We start from the raw sequence: 22124 nt of genomic DNA, 5'->3' as shown, positions 1-22124 counted from the left end.
AAACTGACACTTTTGAACAACTTTGAGTTAGTTTTGCTAGAAGATTTTAAAAGGAGTGTTCCTGAAAAAGTTGTGCAGCATCTAAACTAGGGTTGTTCCGATTCCGATACTAGTATCGGAAATTCCACCGATACCACAAAAAATTCTGGCATCGGTATCGGCGAGTACTTGAACCCATGTACCGATCTGATACCATTTTCTTAAACAAGACCTATAGTTATGCGCGCTAGCTTTGCTTAACGCTGCAAATAGGAAATCAATTCTTCTTCGCTGCTCAGAATGCAAACACAGGAAGCTGTGCTGTGTTGCCACAAGCAACCACTATTTAGAGCAGCGAAGAAGTACAAACGTGCTAGCACATTGCCAGTAAATCACTTGCATATGCGACTAAATCTTCACCCTGGGCGACTAAATGATGTCTAATATTAGCCACTGGCTCGCCAGTGTGTGAGTTGGGGCTATGTATAAGTTTAGCACAGATATATTGTCACTCGCCGAACACTCTGACTGAGCGCTTCAGAGTTTCTCTCTCCGTCAAGCTATCTATTTTTCAGATCATCTGAATGAATGCGCAGCGCACCTGTATTTGACGTACCGTAAGCTCTAGTGTGAAGCGGACAACTCGCCGTCGCTTTGCTTTTTTTCTCACACGCAGAGAGAGAGAGAGAGTCTTTTACATGTAGCGTGTCAATTCCGAATGGTATGTAAACGATATTCTTTGTTGTATTTTTCTGTCAAAATAACGAAGTTCCTTTGGAATTCTAACTGCCGGGTTCTCCGGTAGTAGGCGGAGCTAATGAGCAAACGACAATCTCATTGACTGGCGCTCACCTATTATCGTCCCTGTTTTGATTTCAGCCAATCAGTTCGAGCCAATGCAGACAACGTGATTAATATTCATGAATCCAGCAGCTCGTTAATCCTTAATGCGTTTATTGTTCTTAGTAGAATTCATAGTATGATTATTATTATCTTATCAGTGTTATTGATAGTTTCCCCCTTTTTACAGAAACACTGAATGATCAAAAAAGCACTACCACCCTTTTTTTTTTTTTCAGTTCAGTTAAAATGACTAATATGCATTCATACATGGTTACCAAGTTTTAATTCTAATTGCTAAAGTTCTATCATAAAATAATACTTGATTATCATAATATATTTATAATGCTTGACTGACTGATGTTAAGAGTGTACTTTTTTCCAAACATTATATATTATATTTTTTGTTTACTCGCCAGACTGTCTTTCTATGGTGAAGCGCACTGTAAAATAATTGTATGTATCAATTCATACAGGGCTAGTAAGTATAGCTATATAACCAGATACACAGTATCGGACCAGTACTCGGTATCGGCCGATACCCTGAGCCTAGGTATCGGGAAGGGAAAAAGGGTATCGGAACATTACTAATCTAAACGAGCAGAAGGTAACCACACTTGCAGAGGCTGCGGTATTAGCTGATGAATTTGTGCTTACACATCGCAAGTTTTTTTCACAAGAGTTGCCTATTGTTAGTTCTTCCGTTGAAAAATTTGTAGGGGAGGGGTTTCCTTCTCCAAATTTTTCGCGTTCATGGAAAAGTAGTGCTCGCCCTAAAATGAATGGTCGAAATTCTGTGCGTCAAGGAGATCGGCGGGTTTGTTTTTATTGTCTAAACCCTGGACATTTAATTTTGGATTGTAAAGAATGGAATAAAAAGAATTTATCAATGAAAACCAAAAGTGTTGTGCTTACACAGACTCTTCCAGCATCGCGAGAGGCGGAAGGCTTTGGGTACGAACCATTCATTTTAAATGGGCAGGTGTCCGTCTCTGATTCCCAGTTAATGCCTATTTCGATATTAAGGGATACAGGATCTTGTCAGTAATTCATACTTGAGTGCATTGCCTTTCTCTGAAAAATCGTATACCGGTACTGATGTGTTAGTACGAGGTATAGAAATGGGCTGTGTACAGGTGCCTCGGATCTTATCTCTGGCACTGTTAAGTTAGGTGTTCGCAAACAGTTGCCTGTTGCTGGATTAGATATTATTCTAGGAAATGACCTTGCAGGTGGCAAAGTTTTTTCTAGTCCAGTAGTGATGCATAAACCTGTGATGGAGGAACAGTCAGGTTTAGGGGTTGATTTTCCCTCTGTTTTTCCAGCATGTGCTGCTTTTAGTGTTGGCAAGGAGAAGTTGGTGGCTGAGCAAAAATCAGATGTTTCCTTAGCAGAATGTGTTGAGGCAGCGATCTCCGTGAAAGATAGAGCAGATGCTAAATGTAACCAGGTTGAAATTATATCTTTACTTTTATGGTTGAAATGTCACCAAATCCTGATGAATATTGTTTTCTATATGTTTAAGATGTGTTCTATTGCCAATATTTATGCCTGGATGTTGTATTCAGACCATAGTGTTAATACCTGTACTTCCACTTTAAGAGTGTCGCAAGCTTTGTGGCGTCATTCACGCGCTTCTTTCAGTTTGCGCCAGACTAGCTGAGAGGAGGTAATGTGTTATTTTGCTCGTCAGTTTTAAACATTTATTTCGGTTTTTGTAGGATGCAAACCTTGTTTTATGCATGTATAAATGTTAGTTTTGAGGTTGTGAACATGCAGTTAATGTGTCAACTGAACGTAAACCTTGTAAACAGACTTTTTGCAAGCTTTAAAGTAGACATGTTTCCACGTGCTAGTCTACAGGATTTTCTGTATGTATATCTGCTAACAGGAGCTTGAGACCTGTGTATTGTGTGGAGGAGACTGCATGTGACAGAGCCTTATGTATTTTTTGTTGATTTGTACAGGTATGTGTATAATGTTCATTATAATTCATCTGGCATAGTGTTTACATTGGTTGTATTAAGCATGTAAAAGAAATTCATGTTGTCAATTACATTTTATAATTTATTCAGTTCATTTTCACATTTTTATTTAAAAGTATTTTTGCTAATAATACTACGTTTTATCAGTATATATATGCAGTTTGCGCCAGACTAGCTGAGAGGAGGAGCTTGAGACCTGTGTATTGTGTGGAGGAGACTGCATGTGACAGAGCCTTATGTATTTTTTGTTGATTTGTACAGTCTGCACCAGGCTCGCTGAGAGGAAACAAATTTGCTGTTTCGCCTTAATTAAAAGAGAAACCAGCAGTTGGTCGTGGTCTGCGTCTTTCCTTCATTCAACACAAGAACACAACGCAGTACATACAAGAGTTAATGGACGTGCATCCAACCCACATAAACTGTCAAAGACAAAGCACGCCCGTTACATAAAGTAGGTTATTTTTGGGAGAATGACGTGTTAATGCGAGAATGGAGACCGCATTATGATGAACAAGGTTTGTACGAGACGTTTCAAATTGTGTTGCCTGCTAGCTATCGTATTCCAGTGTAAAAGTTGGCACATGAGAATCTTATGTCGGGTCATTTAGGAGTGACACAAACTTTTCGCCGCATTTCTAAATACTACTTTTGGCCCGGTCTTCGTTTATCTGTTGCTAATTTTTGTCGTTCTTGCGACGTGTGTCAATGCATCGGGAAGCCTAATCAGAAGGTGCCTGCTGCCCCTTTGTATCCCATACCGTTCGAGCGACTCATAGTTGATTGTGTGGGTCCGCTACCCAAGTCTAAATCGGGGCACCAGTATGTGTTAACAATTATGTGTGCTGCCACTAGATTCCCAGAAGCCATTCCTTTGCATTCGTTGAAAGCACAGACCGTGGTGAGGGCATTGGTTAAGTTTTTTTACCACATTTGGTCTACCGCGAGTAATACAGAGCGATCAAGGAACTAATTTTACTTCCAAGACTTTTGCGCAAGTTTTGAAGGAATTAGGAATTGAGCATCGAGTTTCTAGTCCTTACCATCCGGCATCACAGGGAGCCCTGGAAAGATTCCATCAAGCCCTTAGATTAGATTAGATTAGATTCAACTTTATTGTCATTACACAAGTACAGGTACAGGGCAACGAAATGCAGTTTAGGTCTAACCAGAAGTGCAATAGTAGCAAGTGCAGTATATACAATGGTTGAATAAGTGCAGGACAAGGATATGTACTGAGTATATGTATAAATATATATAGAAAGATGGTTATTAATATAAACAGAATTTACAGGTGAATATGTGTAGTGAATAAATATACAGAAATTACAGGTGAATATGTATAGTGAATAAATATACAGAATTTACAGGTGAATATGTATAGTGAATAAATATACAGAATTTACAGGTGAATATGTATAGTGAATAAATATACAGATGACTATTACTATAAACAAGGTGTAAAAGTGCAGTGGAAGTGATTGCGTATTACAATTAGACATACGGTGCAAAATGTTAATGTAAGCATTGATAATGTACCAACAGTCGGCAGTGCAAATGAGCATAATCCAATTTAGGTATGGTAGTGCAAGATACAAAAGTAAACAGTTGTTACTGTAATAAAAATTTACATTCAGTAGTGCAAATAAGGCAGATGTGAGGTAGGAGAGAAGAGTTAATAATATATGAGGAAGTGGATCAACGGGGGGTAGAGTTCAGTAAAGAGACAGCTCTGGGGAAGAAACTGTTCTTTAGTCTGCTGGTCCTGGTCCGGAGGCACCTGAAACGCCTGCCGGAGGGCAGGAGAGAAAACAGTCTGTGGGCTGGGTGAGAGGAGTCCTTAAGGATGCTGCGAGCTCGATGCAGACAGCGTTTCCTCTGGATGTGTTCGATGGCAGGTAGTGGAGTCCCTGTGATGCGCTGGGCAGTTTCACCACCCGCTGCAGTGCCTTGCGCTCCGCAACAGAGCAGCTCCCATACCATACTGTGACACAGTTGGTCAGGATGCTTTCTATTGCGCAGCGATAGAAGTTCACCAGGATAGCAGAGGAGAGCTGATTCTTCCTCAGTGTCCTCAGAAAGAAGAGGCGCTGGTGAGCCTTCTTGACCAGGCTGGAGGTGTTGGTTTTCCACAACATGTCCGCCGAGATGTGGATCCCCAGGAACTTGAAACTGGAGACACGCTCAACAGCCATTCCATTGATGTGGATGGTGTCGTGTGCCTCTTGACTCCTTCCTGAAGTCCACGATGAGCTCCTTCGTTTTGGTGGTGTTGAGGAGCAGGTTATTTTCAGTGCACCATGTGGCCAGGTGCTGGATCTCCTCCCTATAGGCAGTCTCATCGTTGTTACTGATGAGGCCAATCATCCGTGGTGTCGTCTGCAAACTTGACGATGGAATTAGATCCATACACAGGCTTGCAGTCGGAGGTGAAGAGGGAGTAGAGAAACGGGCTTAGCACACAGCCCTGTGGTACACCAGTGTTAAGTGTGATGGATGTGGAGCAGGTGAATCCTGATCGAACATTCTGGGGTCTGTTGGTCAGGAAGTCCAAAATCCAGTTACACATTGAGGTATTGATGCCCAGGTCTCCAAGTTTGGCTATTAACTTGGTTGGAATGACAGTGTTGAATGCTGAGCTGAAGTCAACAAACAGCATACGTGCATAAGTGTTCTTATTGTCCAGGTGAGTGAGCACAGAGTGCAGTGCCATGGAAACTGCGTCCTCTGTGCTCCTATTGCTACGGTAGGCAAACTGGTGTGAGTCCAATGTGGATGGTAGAGAGTCTTTTAGGTGTTCCAGGACCAGCCGCTCAAAGCACTTCATGACGATGGGTGTGAGTGCTACAGGGCGGTAGTCATTAGGGCACCTCGGACTAGAGTGTTTTGGCACTGGCACAATGGAAGTGCATTTAAAGCATGTTGGTACGGCTGCTTGGGCAAGAGACAGGTTGAAAATGTCTGTAAAACCCCAGCGAGCTGCTCCGCACATGCCCTGAGAACACGACCAGGGATGTTGTCTGGTCCAGCAGCCTTGTGCGCGCTGATCCGGCTCAGTTCCTTGCAGACATCTGTGGAGGAGAGTATGATTGGTGGGTGGTCATCTGAGGGATTGAGCTTGGTGGCAGTTTCTCTGTTGTCTCTTTCAAAGCGAGCATAAAAGTAATTTAGCTCGTTCAGGAAGTTGACATCAGTGGCTGCGGGGTGGAGTGGGTGGGTTTGTAGTCACTGATGGCCTGAATGCCCTGCCACATGCGCCGAGGGTCAGAGTTGGAAAAGTGTCCCTCTATCTTTAGCTTGTAGCAGTGCTTGGCCTTTTGATGCCCCTCTTCAGGTTTGCTCTGGATGTGCTGTAGGCTTGTGCATCTCCTGATCTGAAGGCAGTGTTGCGTGACTTCAACAGGAGTCGCACTTCCTTGTTCATCCAAGGCTTCTGATTTGGATATGTGGTGATCTGTTTCTGGGTTGTAACACTGTCAATGGTGATATTGATATGATCCAATACAGAGGAGGTGTAAGAGTCAATGTCTGTGTGAGCGCCACTGGTGGCTTGAGAAGCAAACATACTCCAGTCTGTGTGTAGAAACCTTTCCTGGAGTGTGGAATCTGCCCCGCAGGCCACACCTTGATGGTCTTCACTGATGGCTTCACACGGTTGATGAGGGGTGCATATTTGGGGTGAGGAACAAAGAGGTGATCTGACTGTCCCAGGTGGGGAGGGGTGTCGCAACGTAAGCTCCAGCCATGTTTGTGTAAACATGGTCTAAGGTTTTGTTTCCTCTGGTGTGACAGGAAACATGCTGGTGAAACTTGGGTAGCACTGACTTTAAGTTTGAGTGATTAAAGTCACCTGCAACAATAAAAGCCGCTTCGGGTGATCAGTCTGTTGTTTACTGATGGCTGCGTGAAGTTCTTTCATAGCAAGCTTGGCATCAGCATCCGGGGAATATAGGCTGCAGTTATAATGGTGGAAGTGAACTCCGCGGTAGATAAACGGTCTACATTTAACCATGAGAAACTCAAGGTTAGCTGAACAATGACTCCCAACAATAGCAGAGTTTGTGCACCACGCTTTGTTAATGTAAATGCACAATCCACCACCTCTGGTCTTACCGGAGCCATCTAATGTTCTATCCGCCCGGAGTGTGTGGCGTCCGCTAGCTCAATAGCGGTGTCCGGTATTCCGCTGTTTAACCAGGTTTCCGTGAAGATTAGGACGTTACAGTTCAAAAGTTTCTTGCTGTGTGTGATGCTGAGTCGAATCTCCTCCATTTTGTTCACTAGCGACCGTACATTGGCAAGGAAAATGCTGGGTAAAGAGAGCCGGTGTGGTGTTAGCCTTAGCTTAGCTCTTAGTCCTCCGCGCTTCCCCCGCCTTTGTTTACGATCTCGACGCCGCCTGCGAGCACTTCCGCCCGGCCGGGTAGGGTGCATAGCCTCGGGTGTCCTAGCGATCTCAGGAAGGAGTTGAAGATTGTCTATAAAAGTGTCGGAAATTCGCAAACCGATATCCAAAAGCTCACAACGGGTGTACGATGTAAAGGCACAACTGTTCTGCACGAACAGGCCCGAGATGAGTAAGAAAAATACCGCAAAATTGCAAAATCTGGAGAGACCCAGAGCCTCGCGATGTACTCGCGCCGCCATCTTGGGACACATTAGAACTATGATTCGTGCATACTGCTTGCAGACAGGAAAGGACTGGGTGGAGGGGCTGCCTTTTATTGTTGTTTGCAGCCAGAGAAGCAGTGCAGGAGTCCCTGGGATTTAGTCCCGCGGAATTGGTGTTCGGGCACACCGTTAGGGGTCCATTTAAAACTGCTGTATGAACATTTGTTGACACAGAATCTATCCTCTGCATCTCTCTTGGATCATGCGAGTTCCTTTAGAGAGCGACTTCATAAAGCGTGTGAAGTAGCTAAGGCTCATCTATCTGTTGCTCAGGTGAAAATGAAGTAGCAGTTTGATAAAAAAAAGAGTGTGAAAAGGAATTTGCAAGTTGGTGATTCTGTTCTTGTGCTTTTGCCTGTATCTGGTGCTCCTTTACAAGCAAAGTTTTCAGGGCCATATGTCATTGAGCAAAAGCTCAGTGAGACTGATTACGTTATTCAAACTCTGATCGTCGACGTAAAACTAGAGTTTGTCATGTGAACATGCTGAAGACTTATGTGGAGAGAGAGTCGAAAATTGCTCCGTCTGTAGATGCTCCATTAGTCTTCCCTGTAGTCACTGTAACAACTACTTGTGCTGAAAAAAATGATGGTGAGGCTCAAATGTCCACCCCTCATTTGAATAATTCTAGCATTTTGGGTGCCTTATGCAGTTATCTTGTGCATTTATCTGAAAAACAGTATGAGGATGTGTATAATTTGATCCAGTCTTTTCCCCCTCTGTTTTCTGATGTAACTAGGAGAACGTCGGTATTATGTCATGATATTGAGGTGGGAAGTGTATCCCCTGTGAAGCAGCATCCTTATAGAGTGAATCCGAAAAAGCGTGAGATTATGAAGGCCGAGATAGAATATCTGTTAAAACATGGATTAGCTGTACCAAGTCAGAGTTCATGGAGCTCTCCATGTTTGCTAGGACCCAAATCAGACTCCACACATCGTTTTTGTACGGACTATCGGAAGGTTAATGGTCTTTCCAAACCTGACTCCTTCCCTTTGCCTCGTATCGAGGATTGTATTGATCGGGTGGGTGCAGCAAAATATGTGACAAAGATTGATCTCTTAAAAGGGTACTGGCAGGTTCCTCTCACGCCACGAGCTTCAGAAATCTCCACCTTTGTCACGCCTGATAACTTTCTTCAATATGCTGTACTTGCGTTCGGGATGCGAAACGCACCCGCAACGTTTCAAAGACTTATGCAGAAGGTTCTATCTGACGTACCGAAGTGTGATGCATATATAGATGATGTGGTACTGTATTCAGACAGTTGGACTGAGCATTTGACCAACAAGAAGCTCTGGCGTTGGTGCTAGCGCTCCAGCACTTTGAAGTTCATGTGGGAGGTAGTAGTGTGCCCATTATAGTATTTACCGACCATAACCCTCGAATATTCCTATCCCGTATGCGTAATGCCAACCAACGATTGATGCGATGGGCTTTAATTGTACAAGAGTACAATCTGGATATTAGGCATCAGAAAGGCATTGATAACGTGGTTGCGGATGCACTGTCTAGGGTAGTGGGCGAGGAACCATAAAGGTTTAATAAGGGGAATATAGGGCAAAGTTTGGGCCCTCCTCCTTGTTTCTTTGTTTGTATTCGTTTCTGTTTTTGAATTCTATGGAGTTAAAATTAAAAGGCACCCAAGCCATTTTCAAATTGATATTCGTGGTTGCTTGTGAATATTTTTATTTATTTTTTTGGGCCTGGAGAGCGGGAGATCCTCAAGGTCTCTCCACATATTTATTGTTCGTCGTTCCCTCACCCCTAGACGAGAAAGGGGAGGACGTAACAATATTTATATTTATTAGTGCTGTCAATCAATTAAAAAAAATATTCCCTTTAATCGCAGTTATGGACTGTGATTAATCACAAATTTAAAATTCTAGGATTTACCTGCATGCATATACACCCACAACAACACACGCACATACATATAAACTCGCTGAATGCAGACACACCTATACATACTCGCATATACATATAAACTTGATCCATGCATATACACCTATAAACACTCGCACATACATATAAACTTGATGCGCGCACACTCCTATAAAACATTTGTATGTGTGTGTATGCATATATATGTGTGTATGCATACATATGAATGTGTGTATATGTGTGTGTATATATATGTGAGTGTGTATATATAGTATGTGTATACGTGTGTGTATATATATGTGAGTGTGTATATATAGTATGTGTATACGTGTGTGTGTATATATATATATGTGAGTGTGTATATATAGTATGTGTATACGTGTGTGTGTGTGTGTGTGTGTATACAGTGAGGAAAATAAGTATTTGAACACGCTGCTATTTTGCAAGTTCTCCCACTTAGAAATCATGGAGGGGTCTGAAATTGTAATCGTAGGTGCATGTCCACTGTGAGAGACATAATCTAAAAAAAAAAAAATCCAGAAATCACAATGTATGATTTTTTAACTATTTATTTGTATGATACAGCTGCAAATAAGTATTTGAACACCTGAGAAAATCAATGTTAATATTTGGTACAGTAGCCTTTGTTTGCAATTACAGAGGTCAAACGTTTCCTGTAGTTTTTCACCAGGTTTGCACACACTGCAGGAGGGATTTTGGCCCACTCCTCCACACAGATCTTCTCTAGATCAGTCAGGTTTCTGGCCTGTCGCTGAGAAACACGGAGTTTGAGCTCCCTCCAAAGATTCTCTATTGGTTTTAGGTCTGGAGACTGGCTAGGCCACGCCAGAACCTTGATATGCTTCTTACAGAGCCACTCCTTGGTTATCCTGGCTGTGTGCTTCGGGTCATTGACTGCGTTTACATGCGCGTGAATATTGCGATTATTTCCAATAATCAGAGTAAGGACTTAATCGCATTTTGATGTTTACATGTCAAGAGCAAAGCTCTTACTCCCGTTTACATGCAATTTCCATTATTCTTATTATTCGCTAAGAATTGTGGTTAATTTTTTCACTGCCATTATTCACATACCCCACTGGACAGCACAAATGATGGACTCAGAAAGAGCAGTGTTACTGGTCGCTGTTTTAATCTATTTACGTCTAATGCATAATGATTTTGTATCGCTGTATTCCACGCTTTTTCGGCGCCATGATAGAAATATGATGGAATTTGTTTGCCTATACACTGCCGTCGCATTCTGTTCATCCTTTCTGGATGAGGGTAAGGAACAGAGCAACCTGATCTCACAGAATTCCGTGTAATGTTCACGGACTTAATTAACCCCGAATCTGTGGTGGCATCACGGAATCGCCGAAAATTCCATGATGGGCTCACAGAAGGCATCAGCCGTGGTCCATGCACGAATTCACTGGTTTCCGTGCGTGGAGCACGGCTGATGCCTGTCACTGACTTACATTGGTATCACTTCTGTGAGCCCATCACGGAATTTTTTCTGTGAGTCCATCACGGAATTTTCGGCGATTCCGTGATGCCACCACAGATTCGGAAGTTAATTAAGTCCGTGAACATTACACGGAATTCTGTGAGATCATGTTGCACAGAGACTGCTGGCAGCTTGTTGTGTTTTCCTCAGAATGCGATGCTTTCTTCCCCCTCCATCGTTTCTAATCTCCGTATTATTACAGGTGCGTGTCACGTTATTCATATATGTCACAAGCGCATGCGCACTTTGGTCAGAGCGGCAATACTGCGATTCAAGGTGTTTACATGCCTGTATATTCCGATTAAAATCGGCGTACGCCACCTATGTTAATAAGATTATGCTTGCTGCGATTATGAGCTTAATCGTATTATTTAGATCGAAGTATTGCGTTTACATGAGGTAAAGCATAATCGCCAGTGGCGTGCACAGACCTCCGGAGGGGCAGGGGCAAAATAGGGGGATATATATTTTTTAAATATCACGATTCACAATATAATCACAATTCTTTGTCATGTTGGATTTTCTATTTTGCAAGCTGTTTGAGCATTACAGCCAAACTAATTTCACTACTATAAAGACAAAGCCTTTCAAGGTAACAAAATATTAAAAAGTATGGCGGATATTTAGGCCAAAGTGGGTGAAGATAAAAATCGTTGTCATTATTATATATATCTTTATATATATCTTTGTTATTAAAAAATGAGAGCAAAGATACACATTACAAATACACATAATATACAAATAAAATAAACAGTGTTTTATTTTCAGGTAGTCTACAATAGGTGTATTTAGCAGGAGCATTCAATAAATTGAATGAACAAATATAAAAATAAAACACTATATGGATTGATTCCTATTAAAGCAACTGTATTAAAGTTTTTCAGTCAAGAGTAGTGAGTGATTTTTCTCTTTGTGTTTGGTGTTTTATTAACATTAAAGGAATAATTCACCCCAAAATTAAAATAGGCTAGTGTTTGATTTCTATACCTTCATTTACTCACTCAAAAGTTGTTTTAAACCTGAACAAGTTTCTTCTGCTGAAAATAAATGCTATTTTGAAGAATGTGGAAAACCAAACGGTTGCTGGTCTACAGTGACTTCCATAGTATTTTTTTTCCCTACTGTTAAAGCCAATGTGAACCAGCAACTGTTTTGTTAGCCACATTCTTCAAAATATCTTCTTTTGTGTTCAGCACAAGAAAGAAATTAATACAGGTTTGGGACAACATGTGAGTGAGTAAATAATGGCAGAATTACAATTTTAGGGTGAACTATCCCTTTAATTACAGTCGGTAGCATGTTTAGTACTGTCCCTTTAAGACCTGCACGCATCTAATATACAGGCACGCATGCATTTCTCTCAGCTGTTTACCTTCATTTTAGACCTAACCAACTGAGTCTATACATAAACCTGGTGTGTTTTGACAGTATTAGCACAAAACATAACTTAGTTCAGTAATCAGGCGCTGTTTGACGGGCTTTTTAGAGCACGCGCTTTGGGTGTATGTGCTCAGAAAAGGCGCTCATCAGAACAGCACATGAGTGAATCATTTAACCAGTAAGTCTTTGAAGCAGATGCAGATAATGTACTTTTGGTGACTGCGAATAAGTGCAGTGTCCCGTGAGAGTAACTGTACCGCTGAGTTAACACTGATGTGAATGTATGTGGCGTTGTACAGTATACGTTACATAGAGACGGCGGCGCCAGAACGGCAGCTGATAGAATGTGTGCTGTGGCACGATACAACGATATTTCTTCAAAAAAGCAAATCGTGGAGACATTTTTATAGTCCACGATCAAAAATCGTCATATCGAACACCCCTAGCAGAATAGGGGCACTGGACCGCAAGGGCACTTTACTGTCGGACCTCAAAGGGGCAGGGGCTCGAGCCCCCCTGGCCCCCCCCTTGTGCACGCCACTGATAATCGCAATATCGACAAAATCTCATTATAATCGCATTAAGAGGGTCCATGTAAACGCACTCATTGTCATGTTGGAAGACCCAGCCTCGACCCATCTTCAATGCTCTAACTGAGGGAAGGAGGTTGTTCCCCAAAATCTCGCAATACATGGCCCTGGTCATCCTCTCCTTAATACAGTGCAGTCGCCCTGTCCCATGTGCAGAAAAACACCCCCAAAGCATGATGCTACCACCCCCATGCTTCACAGTAGGGATGGTGTTCTTGGGATGGTACTCATCATTCTTCTTCCTCCAAACACGTTTCACGAGTTCACTCTTACCTATAATAAACTGAGTAAAGATTATGCGTATTTGGCGTGCTGTCCAGGGGGAGGGCTCCGAGCTCGGTAATTACTCCCGAGCCCAGGGTACTCCCCCTGTCTGGGGAGAGGGGTCCGAGCTCGGCATTTAGCCCGGACCTAGAGCGTTCCCCCCAAAGATGCAATAAGCGCGGGACAGCAGCCAGAGAGGTACGTTGATAACCCTCCAAAATTGCAGAGCTTAAGGTTGGTGGGGTGCTGGACGTCGCTTGGAGTAATGGCACTGCTGTGGCCTTTGAGAAGAGAGTTTGGCTCCTGCGGGAGCAGACGCTGCTGCGGCATCTGAAAAGAAAAAGTGGTTTCTGCGGAAGCTGCGGCAGCACCTGAAAAGATATAATGGCTTCTGCAGGGAACTGCTGCGGCATCTGAAAAGTAGAGATAAGAGGGAAATACAGATAGGACTGGGGCCGTGGGAAAAAACACAGAGAGCTTCTGCGGGAGCGGACACTGCTGCGGCAGTGGAGACATACAGATAGAGCTCCTGCGGGAGCGGACACTGCTGCGGCAGTGGAGACATACAGATAGAGCTCCTGCGGGAGCAGACACTGCTGCGGCAGTGGAGACATACAGATAGAGCTCCTGCGGGAGCAGACACTGCTGCGGCAGTGGAGACATACAGATAGAGCTCCTGCGGGAGCAGACACTGCTGCGGCAGTGGAGACATACAGATAGAGCGCAGTGGGAAAATACAGAGCTCCTGCGGGAGCAGACACTGCTGCGGCAGTGGAGACATACAGATGGAGCTGTAATAGAGAAAAAGGCTCCTATGGGAGCGGGGTGCTGCTGGGATAGATGGAGTGGGGATGGGGCGTTGTGGGTGGATTGGGTGATGTTAGGAGGGGTTGGCTATGGGGGTCTAAGTTGGGTTACTGGGGATACATTCATTAAGGGGGTTGACCGATTAGGGTTCGTGGGCTTCCTTGATATGGGAGCGGTCCGATCGAATGTAGCTCTTGAAAGCTTCTGACGACCAGCGACCGAGAGCTTGTATCTGCTGCTGGGAGAGGCCTTTATGGGCTGCTGTGGTTGCTGCACCTATTCGGAACGAATGGCTGGAAAAGTTTGTGGCTGGGGTACCGGATAGGAGCAGAACTGATTTAAGGTGTTTTTGGAACCAGAAACGAGTGACGGGGCGGTTGGAGTTGTCTGTAAAAGGGGGTCGGAAGGAGTTTGGACTGTGATTTCCTGAGCTGGAGGAAGGCTAGGAGGGCTTGGTATGGTAGTATGGGTGATTGAGGTTGAAAATGTAAATGAAGTGGCCTTTCTTTGACTGGTCTGTCTTGCTCTGTTTAATGAAGTAAGAGATGGTTTCATCATCCAGCACCGCTAGATCAGAAATGGTGGGGTGAATGATTGGGTTAATTGCTGCGGCATCTGAAAAGTAGAGATAAGAGGGAAATACAGATAGGACTGGGGCCGTGGGAAAAAACACAGAGAGCTTCTGCGGGAGCGGACACTGCTGCGGCAGTGGAGACATACAGATAGAGCTCCTGCGGGAGCGGACACTGCTGCGGCAGTGGAGACATACAGATAGAGCTCCTGCGGGAGCAGACACTGCTGCGGCAGTGGAGACATACAGATAGAGCTCCTGCGGGAGCAGACACTGCTGCGGCAGTGGAGACACACAGATAGAGCTCCTGCGGGAGCAGACACTGCTGCGGCAGTGGAGACATACAGATGGAGCGCAGTGGGAAAATACAGAGCTCCTGCGGGAGCAGACACTGCTGCGGCAGTGGAGACATACAGATGGAGCTCCTGCGGGAGCAGACACTGCTGCGGCAGTGGAGACATACAGATAGAGCTCCTGCGGAGCAGACACTGCTGCGGCAGTGGAGACATACAGATAGAGCTCCTGCGGGAGCAGACACTGCTGCGGCAGTGGAGACATACAGATAGAGCTCCTGCGGGAGCAGACACTGCTGCGGCAGTGGAGACATACAGATAGCGCTCCTGCGGGAGCAGACACTGCTGCGGCAGTGGAGACATACAGATAGAGCTCCTGCGGAGCAGACACTGCTGCGGCAGTGGAGACATACAGATAGAGCTCCTGCGGGAGCAGACACTGCTGCGGCAGTGGAGGAATAGAGAAAAGGCTCCTATGGGAGCGGGTGCTGCTGGGATAGATGGAGTGGGGATGGGGCGTTGTGGGTGGATTGGGTGATGTTAGGAGGGGTTGGCTATGGGGGTCTAAGTTGGGTTACTGGGGATACATTCATTAAGGGGGTTGACCGATTAGGGTTCGGTGGGCTTCCTTGATATGGGAGCGGTCCGATCGAATGTAGCTCTTGAAAGCTTCTGACGACCAGCGACCGAGAGCTTGTATCTGCTGCTGGGAGAGGCCTTTATGGGCTGCTGTGGTTGCTGCACCTATTCGGAACGAATGGCTGGAAAAGTTTGTGGCTGGGGTACCGGATAGGAGCAGAACTGATTTAAGGTGTTTTGGAACCAGAAACGAGTGACGGGCGGTTGGAGTTGTCTGTAAAAGGGGGTCGGAAGGGAGTTTGGACTGTGATTTCCTGAGCTGGAGGAAGGCTAGGAGGGCTTGGTATGGTAGTATGGGTGATTGGAGGTTGAAAATGTAAATGAAGTGGCCTTTCTTTGACTGGTCTGTCTTGCTCTGTTTTTAATGAAGTAAGAGATGGTTTCATCATCCAGCACCGCTAGATCAGAAATGGTGGGGTGAATGATTGGGTTAAAGCTAGATGTAATGGCGAGCTCGGAGCATCTGAGAAAACCGAAGAAAGCTAGGATAAACATGGCGTCGAGTGTACGGGCGGTGTGGATGGAATGGTAACCTCTGGAGGGTGGAGATACATTCGGTTAGAATCCTTAAGGTTATAGGTTGCCTGGTGTCCGGGCGGGTGGGATGAGTTTTTTGGATGCCTTTGATGAGTAGGGAGGTCTGTGGATTGGCTATTTGGGGAGAAGGGGAACCATATATGAGTTTGTGGAAAAATTGAACTCCACTTAGATAACCTTTAATGGAGCCAATTTGGAGGTTTTGTTAATGTTAAGGTGGGAGATGAAGGAGGTGATGGAGAGCAGGAAAAGTCGGGAAACAGCAGATTGTAAGCGGAGTGAAATGTTTTAAAACATTTCCAGGCTGTTAGATAGGACTGAAGGGTCCTGGGGAGACCGCTTGAAGAATTGAATTGAGGAAGCTTCAAGGAGAGGTCTCAGAGGATGACTTACGGAAATATCAGCTCTGAATAAGGAGGTACTGGGGTTGGGAGCGGATCCGCCTCTGGAGCCAACGCCTGAATTTCTGGAAGGCAAAACGAGACAGAGAGTCAGCTATTTGGTTTTGGACCCGGGAATATGTTTTGCAGTTATAATGAATTGGTCGCAAGCTGAAATCCAAATCAGGCGTCTTAACAAAGGCATTAGCGGGTGAGTGTGAACGGCCTTTGTTAATGCAGTGCACGGTCGCCGTTATCGCAATGGATAATGATGCTGGTGGCAGACCACTCTTTACCCCACAGAAGGGCTGCGACGACTAAGGGATATAGCTCAAATAATGCTGAGGTTATTAGCGGCTGAGGTAGATCTGACAGCTGGGGGGGCCACGTAGATGCGAACCAGCGGCCTTGATAAAAACCTCCGAAACCGACGGAGGGGGCGGCGTCGGTAAACAATTGAATGTCGACTGGGCAAGAAATCAAGTTGTTGTAAAAGAAGGATAAGCCGTTCCACTGTTTGAGAAAGGATATCCATAAGCTTAGCTCATTGCAGCATGAATCTGTTAGAGCTATTCGATCCTCGAGTGCGTGGGCGGATGATGCGAGGGATAGGAGATGGGAGATGAATGGGCGGCCTTGCGGAATGATGCGCATCGCAAAATTTAAGTGGCCGAGTATGGATAGCAGTTCTCGTTTGGAACAGCTTGGGTTTGCTAGGAGAGTGGATGCTACTAGAATTGTCCTGTCGATTTTTCTTTGGGTAGGAGGCCTGGAATTTTTGTGAATCCAAGTTGATACCCAAAAATTCAATGGAAGTGCTAGGGCCCGCGGTTTTGTCTTGGGCAAGAGGAATCCCGAGCTCTGCGAAAACCTTTTGAATTGTCAAAAGGTGTGCGGCTGGGATGGAGTCGGGGGGCGAGATGATTAGAAAATCGTCTAGAAGATGGACCAGATAAGGTATATCGTAATTGTTGGAGAGGATCCAACAGATAGCCTCTGACAGCATGTCAAAAATTTTAGGACTGCTTCTGCAGCCGAAGGTGAGGCGGACGGAAAAGTAAAAATTTTTCTGCCAGCGGATGCCGAATAAATGCCAGAAGTCTGGATGGATGGGCATTACTTTAAAGGCTGAAGTGATATCGACTTTGGCCAGCCAAGCGCCACGGCCCGCGATTTTTATCAGGGTAATGGCTTGGTCAATGTCATGGTAGTGGAGAGAAAATTCTTCGAGCGCGATGAGGCTGTTAATGCTTGGGAATGGGGAATTATGTGGTGAGGAAAGATCGATTATGAGGCGTTTTACCAGAAAATTTTCTGGTAGCTACGCCGATGGGGCTAACTCGGAAAACATTAAAGGGAGGAACGGAAAAGGGGCCGATCATGAAGTTTGCGTCTATTTCTTTTTGATTAGGGTATCGACTGTTTCAGGTTCGGCGAGAGCGGACTGGAGATTGGGGCAGATGAGGCTTTGGGTGGGGAGTTTTCCGGCCGGGTGGAAACCGTGTGAGAGACCTGTTATTACGTAATTGATGAAATGGGGTCAGGGTGATGAAACAGTTCTGCAGACAAACGAGAAATATTTACAGGAGTCGATAAATATTTTTTATCATTTTTATTTGCAGCTTTCCGTACTGGACATATCATGCGGGCGTGAGCACCGCCGCAAAAATTACAGACATGCATGAACCGGCAGCGTTGTCTTGAGCATCTGCCAGAATTGAAACTGATGCAGACCTGGCCGTCGGAGGAAGATGGCCGGTGGCGAAATGAGGTAGGGGGGGTGGGTTGGGTGAGACATTTGGAATGCGTGGCACGTAACTGGTGGATTTGGGCTGGGATGGCTCTGGGCAGGGGGGGATGGATGGATTGATGAAGGGGCATATGATGGTGGAGTGGGAAATTGATCGGCAAACCGCACATGCAATATTACGGCAGCCTAAAAATACTCTATTATGGAGTTCAGTATCCAGGGCTCCCCAGTAAGGACACTGATTCCATTGGGCCACTTGGATGGCGCATTTGGCGGCGAATAATTTGTGGTACGTGTAGAAGTGGGAGCCTCAGATGATAATGCGAGCTCAGCGATTATCGCGAGATAGTCGCAGAGCTCGCGTCTCCTGTGAGGAAAAGCAGTACAGATAACTTCTGTGTAACGGTTAAAAGCGATCGTGAATTCTGTAAATGATAAGATACGTGACGGGTTGTTGGCTGTGTTTTTTAAGGTGACGGAAAATTCGCCGCAGTCAATTTGCCGATCTGCAGACGGGGGTGAAATTGGTGATAACAGGGAAAAAGATCTATATCCATACCTGACAAGATCTGTGATCTGATGGAGTTGGCTACGGAACTGGTTCCAGTGCGGCGCATTCGGGGAATGGGCAGGAGTGTGGCGGAAGAAAGCGAGAATGAACCTCGAGCAGAGGGAGGGGGAAGGGTAGCCACTGGAGCCGCTAGCTGGGGCATGCTTGGGCTATCTCGGTAAGCGGAGATAAGGGAGGGGAAGAGAGGGGAATGGCGGGTGTTGGGGCTTGCGCTGATGGCGGTAGCGTGTTCGCTTGGGAAAGCTCGGTGAGCGGAGGTAAGGGAGGAAGAGAGGGGGAATGGCGGGTGTTGGGGCTTGCGCTGATGGCGGTAGCGTGTTCGTGCTTGGGAAAGCTCGGTGAGCGGAGGTAAGGGAGGGGAAGAGAGGGGGAATGGCGGGCGCTGGGGCTTGCGCTGATGGCGGTAGCGTGTTCGCGCTTGGGAAAGCTCGGTGAGCGGAGGTAAGGGAGGGGAAGAGAGGGGGAATGGCGGGCGCCGGGGCTTGCACCGGTGGGGCTGCTGGCCATGGGTAGGGGAAGGGATTGGGAGTGGGGTGGGGCTGAGACTGAAAGTGTCTCTTCGCCACTAGCGGAGGTGTGCTCGCGCTAACATTGCGGCTTGTGGAGGCGAGGCCGGCACTTCGCCGAGATGCGTTGAGCTGATGCTCGGCGGCTCGAGGAGGAGGGTGGGGGCTGGTTGCTGCGGCATCCGGGTCGCGGCCCAGGCTTGCCGAAGGCCTTCTGCTGCGACCTAGTGGCCGGAGGCTCGTGCCCGAGGGAGAGGTGATTTGAATGGGCCGCGAGTAAGGACCACTGCGGCCCTGGCTTGCTTTTTTCACCGCTTTAGACGGAGGAGAAGAGTTTGGAGGTTCCCCGGATTGGAGGGAAGCGTAGAGGGCGAGGAGGTCCGGCTTGGTTGAGCGACTCGGGATGATGACACCAGAGCTGGTGAGCACCTGGCGTAGTCCTGCCACGGTCCAGTTTTCCGGTGGTGCGTAGGAAACGGCAGACGTGTAGGAGGATGCTGGAGAAGATGGCTGATGTCTTGAAGGCGAAGGTGATGGCGTGCCTCGGCGTCTGGAGGCACGAGCGGGTGCGGCGCGTGAAGGCCGGCGGCCCCGTGTTGCAGCCGTGGGCTCGATTGAGGTGTCCTGCGGAGCGCTGGTGCTTTGCACAGCGGCTGGAGACGCAGGAATATCCGTGGCGTCGAAGGAGTTTTCGTTTACGAAAAGCTCTATCTCTGACATGCTGGAAGACGAGAGATAATGAAGGTAAGACTGCTTGATTATTTATAGGGGTTCTCTTCTCGTGCTGATTGGATAGGCGGTGTGATTACTGATGATGAATTGGCCGTGTTAATTATCTGTGCGAGCTCCTCCCGAAATTTGTTAATAAAACATCACTTAGTGGAATTATGACCAAAAAGTTATATTTTGGTCTCATCTGACCACATGACTTTCTCCCATGACTCCTCTGGATCATCCAAATGGTCATTGGCAAACTTAAGTCGGGCCTGGACATGTGCTGGTTTAAGCAGGGGAACCTTCCGTGCCATGCATGATTTCAAACCATGATGTCTTAGTGTATTACCAACAGTAACCTTGGAAACGGTGGTCCCAGCTCTTTTCAGGTCATTGACCAGCTCCTCCCGTGTAGTTCTGGGCTGATTTCTCACCTTTCTTAGGATCATTGAGACCCCACGAGGTGAGATCTTGCATGGAGCCCCAGTCCGAGGGAGTTTGACAGTCATGTTTAGCTTCTTCCATTTTCTAATGATTGCTCCAACAGTGGACCTTTTTCACCAAGCTGCTTGGCAATTTCCCGTAGCCCTTTCCAGTCTTGTGGAGGTGTACAATTTTGTCTCTAGTGTCTTTGGACAGCTCTTTGGTCTTGGCCATGTTAGTAGTTGGATTCTTACTGATTGTATGGGGTGGACAGGTGTCTTTATGCAGCTAACGACCTCAAACAGGTGCATCTAATTTAGGATAATAAATGGAGTGGAGGTGGACATTTTAAAGGCAGACTAACAGGTCTTTGAGGGTCAGAATTCTAGCTGATAGACAGGTGTTCAAATACTTATTTGCAGCTGTATCATACAAATAAATAGTTAAAAAATCATACATTGTAATGTCTGAATTTTGTTTTTAGATTATTTCTCTCACAGTGGACATGCACCTACGATGACAATTTCAGACCCCTCCATGATTTCTAAGTGGGAGAACTTGCAAAATAGCAGGGTGTTCAAATACTTATTTTCCTCACTGTATATCTAAACAAACATCTGAAAAACTAATTGCCCCTTTAAACTTAAAATCTGTTTGTGCCAACTTTAGCAGTAAGAACTGCAAGCAAACGTTTCTGATAACTACAGCTTAGTCTTTTGCAGCACAGTGGTGGACATATATACATGTTTGTTTTTTGTGAAAAGTGGGGACATCCCATAGGCGTAATGGTTTTTATACTGTACAAACTGTATGTGCTATTGCCCTACACCTAAACCTACATCTAACCCTACCCCTTACAGGAAACTTTGTGCTAGTTCAGATTTTCAATACACTCCATTCTGTGATTTATAAGCGTTTTGAAAAGTGGGGACATGGGGTAATGTCCTGAAAAGTCACCTTCTCCTTGTAATACCTATGTCATACCCTTGTCATTATACAAATTTATGTTCTCATTTGTAACAAAAACGCACACACATATACATACATACACACACACACACACACACACACGTTTGTTTTAGTGGTTTACGGGGACTCTCCATAGGCGTAATGGTTTTTATACTGTACAAACTGTATGTGCTATTGCCCTACACCAACCCTACACCTACCCCTTACAGGAAACTGTCTGCATTTTTAGATTTAAAAAAAAAAAAAACACCATTTAGTAGTCCTCATAAACCACCTTCAAATGGTAATACTTCTGTTATACCCATGTCATTATACAAATTTTGTCCCCGTAAACCACAAAAACCAGTACACACACACACACACACACACACACACAATCGACATCAGTAGCAAAGATCCAGTAGCAAATACAGCAGATTATTCCTGAGTTCCAGTCACTCCATGAAAATGACAAATTAAGAATATTACTTGAAGGACCCACTTCCTCTTTGGTAGAACATATTTATAAATGTCACAAACTAAGAACTAAAGAGTGAACACATCTACATTAGTAGTACTGTTAATGTGTGTGTGTATATATATGTATGTGTATATAGATGATAGACAAGTCTACATCATATGCAGCATAACATAAAACAAAAAGGTAAAAATACATTAATAAACATCTCCCACTCTCAAAACCAAGGACTTGACTCAACAAGGTGGCCTCGGACCTAGCTGTCATGGCTCGGGTGCAGAAGAGAAATCCAAAAGGCACGGACATTCCAAATAATAGTCTTTAAACATGCAGAGACACAAATCAGGAGAGCATAATACATACAATGACCAACATCAAAGTGAACCAAACAGGTTTTCATGAAGATT

Source organism: Onychostoma macrolepis, chromosome 05 (genome assembly GCF_012432095.1).
Source record: "Onychostoma macrolepis isolate SWU-2019 chromosome 05, ASM1243209v1, whole genome shotgun sequence".
In the NCBI taxonomy this organism is placed as follows: Eukaryota; Metazoa; Chordata; class Actinopteri; order Cypriniformes; family Cyprinidae; genus Onychostoma; species Onychostoma macrolepis.
The sequence above is the reverse complement of the archived record's forward strand: the minus strand, read 5'-3'. Positions refer to the sequence as shown.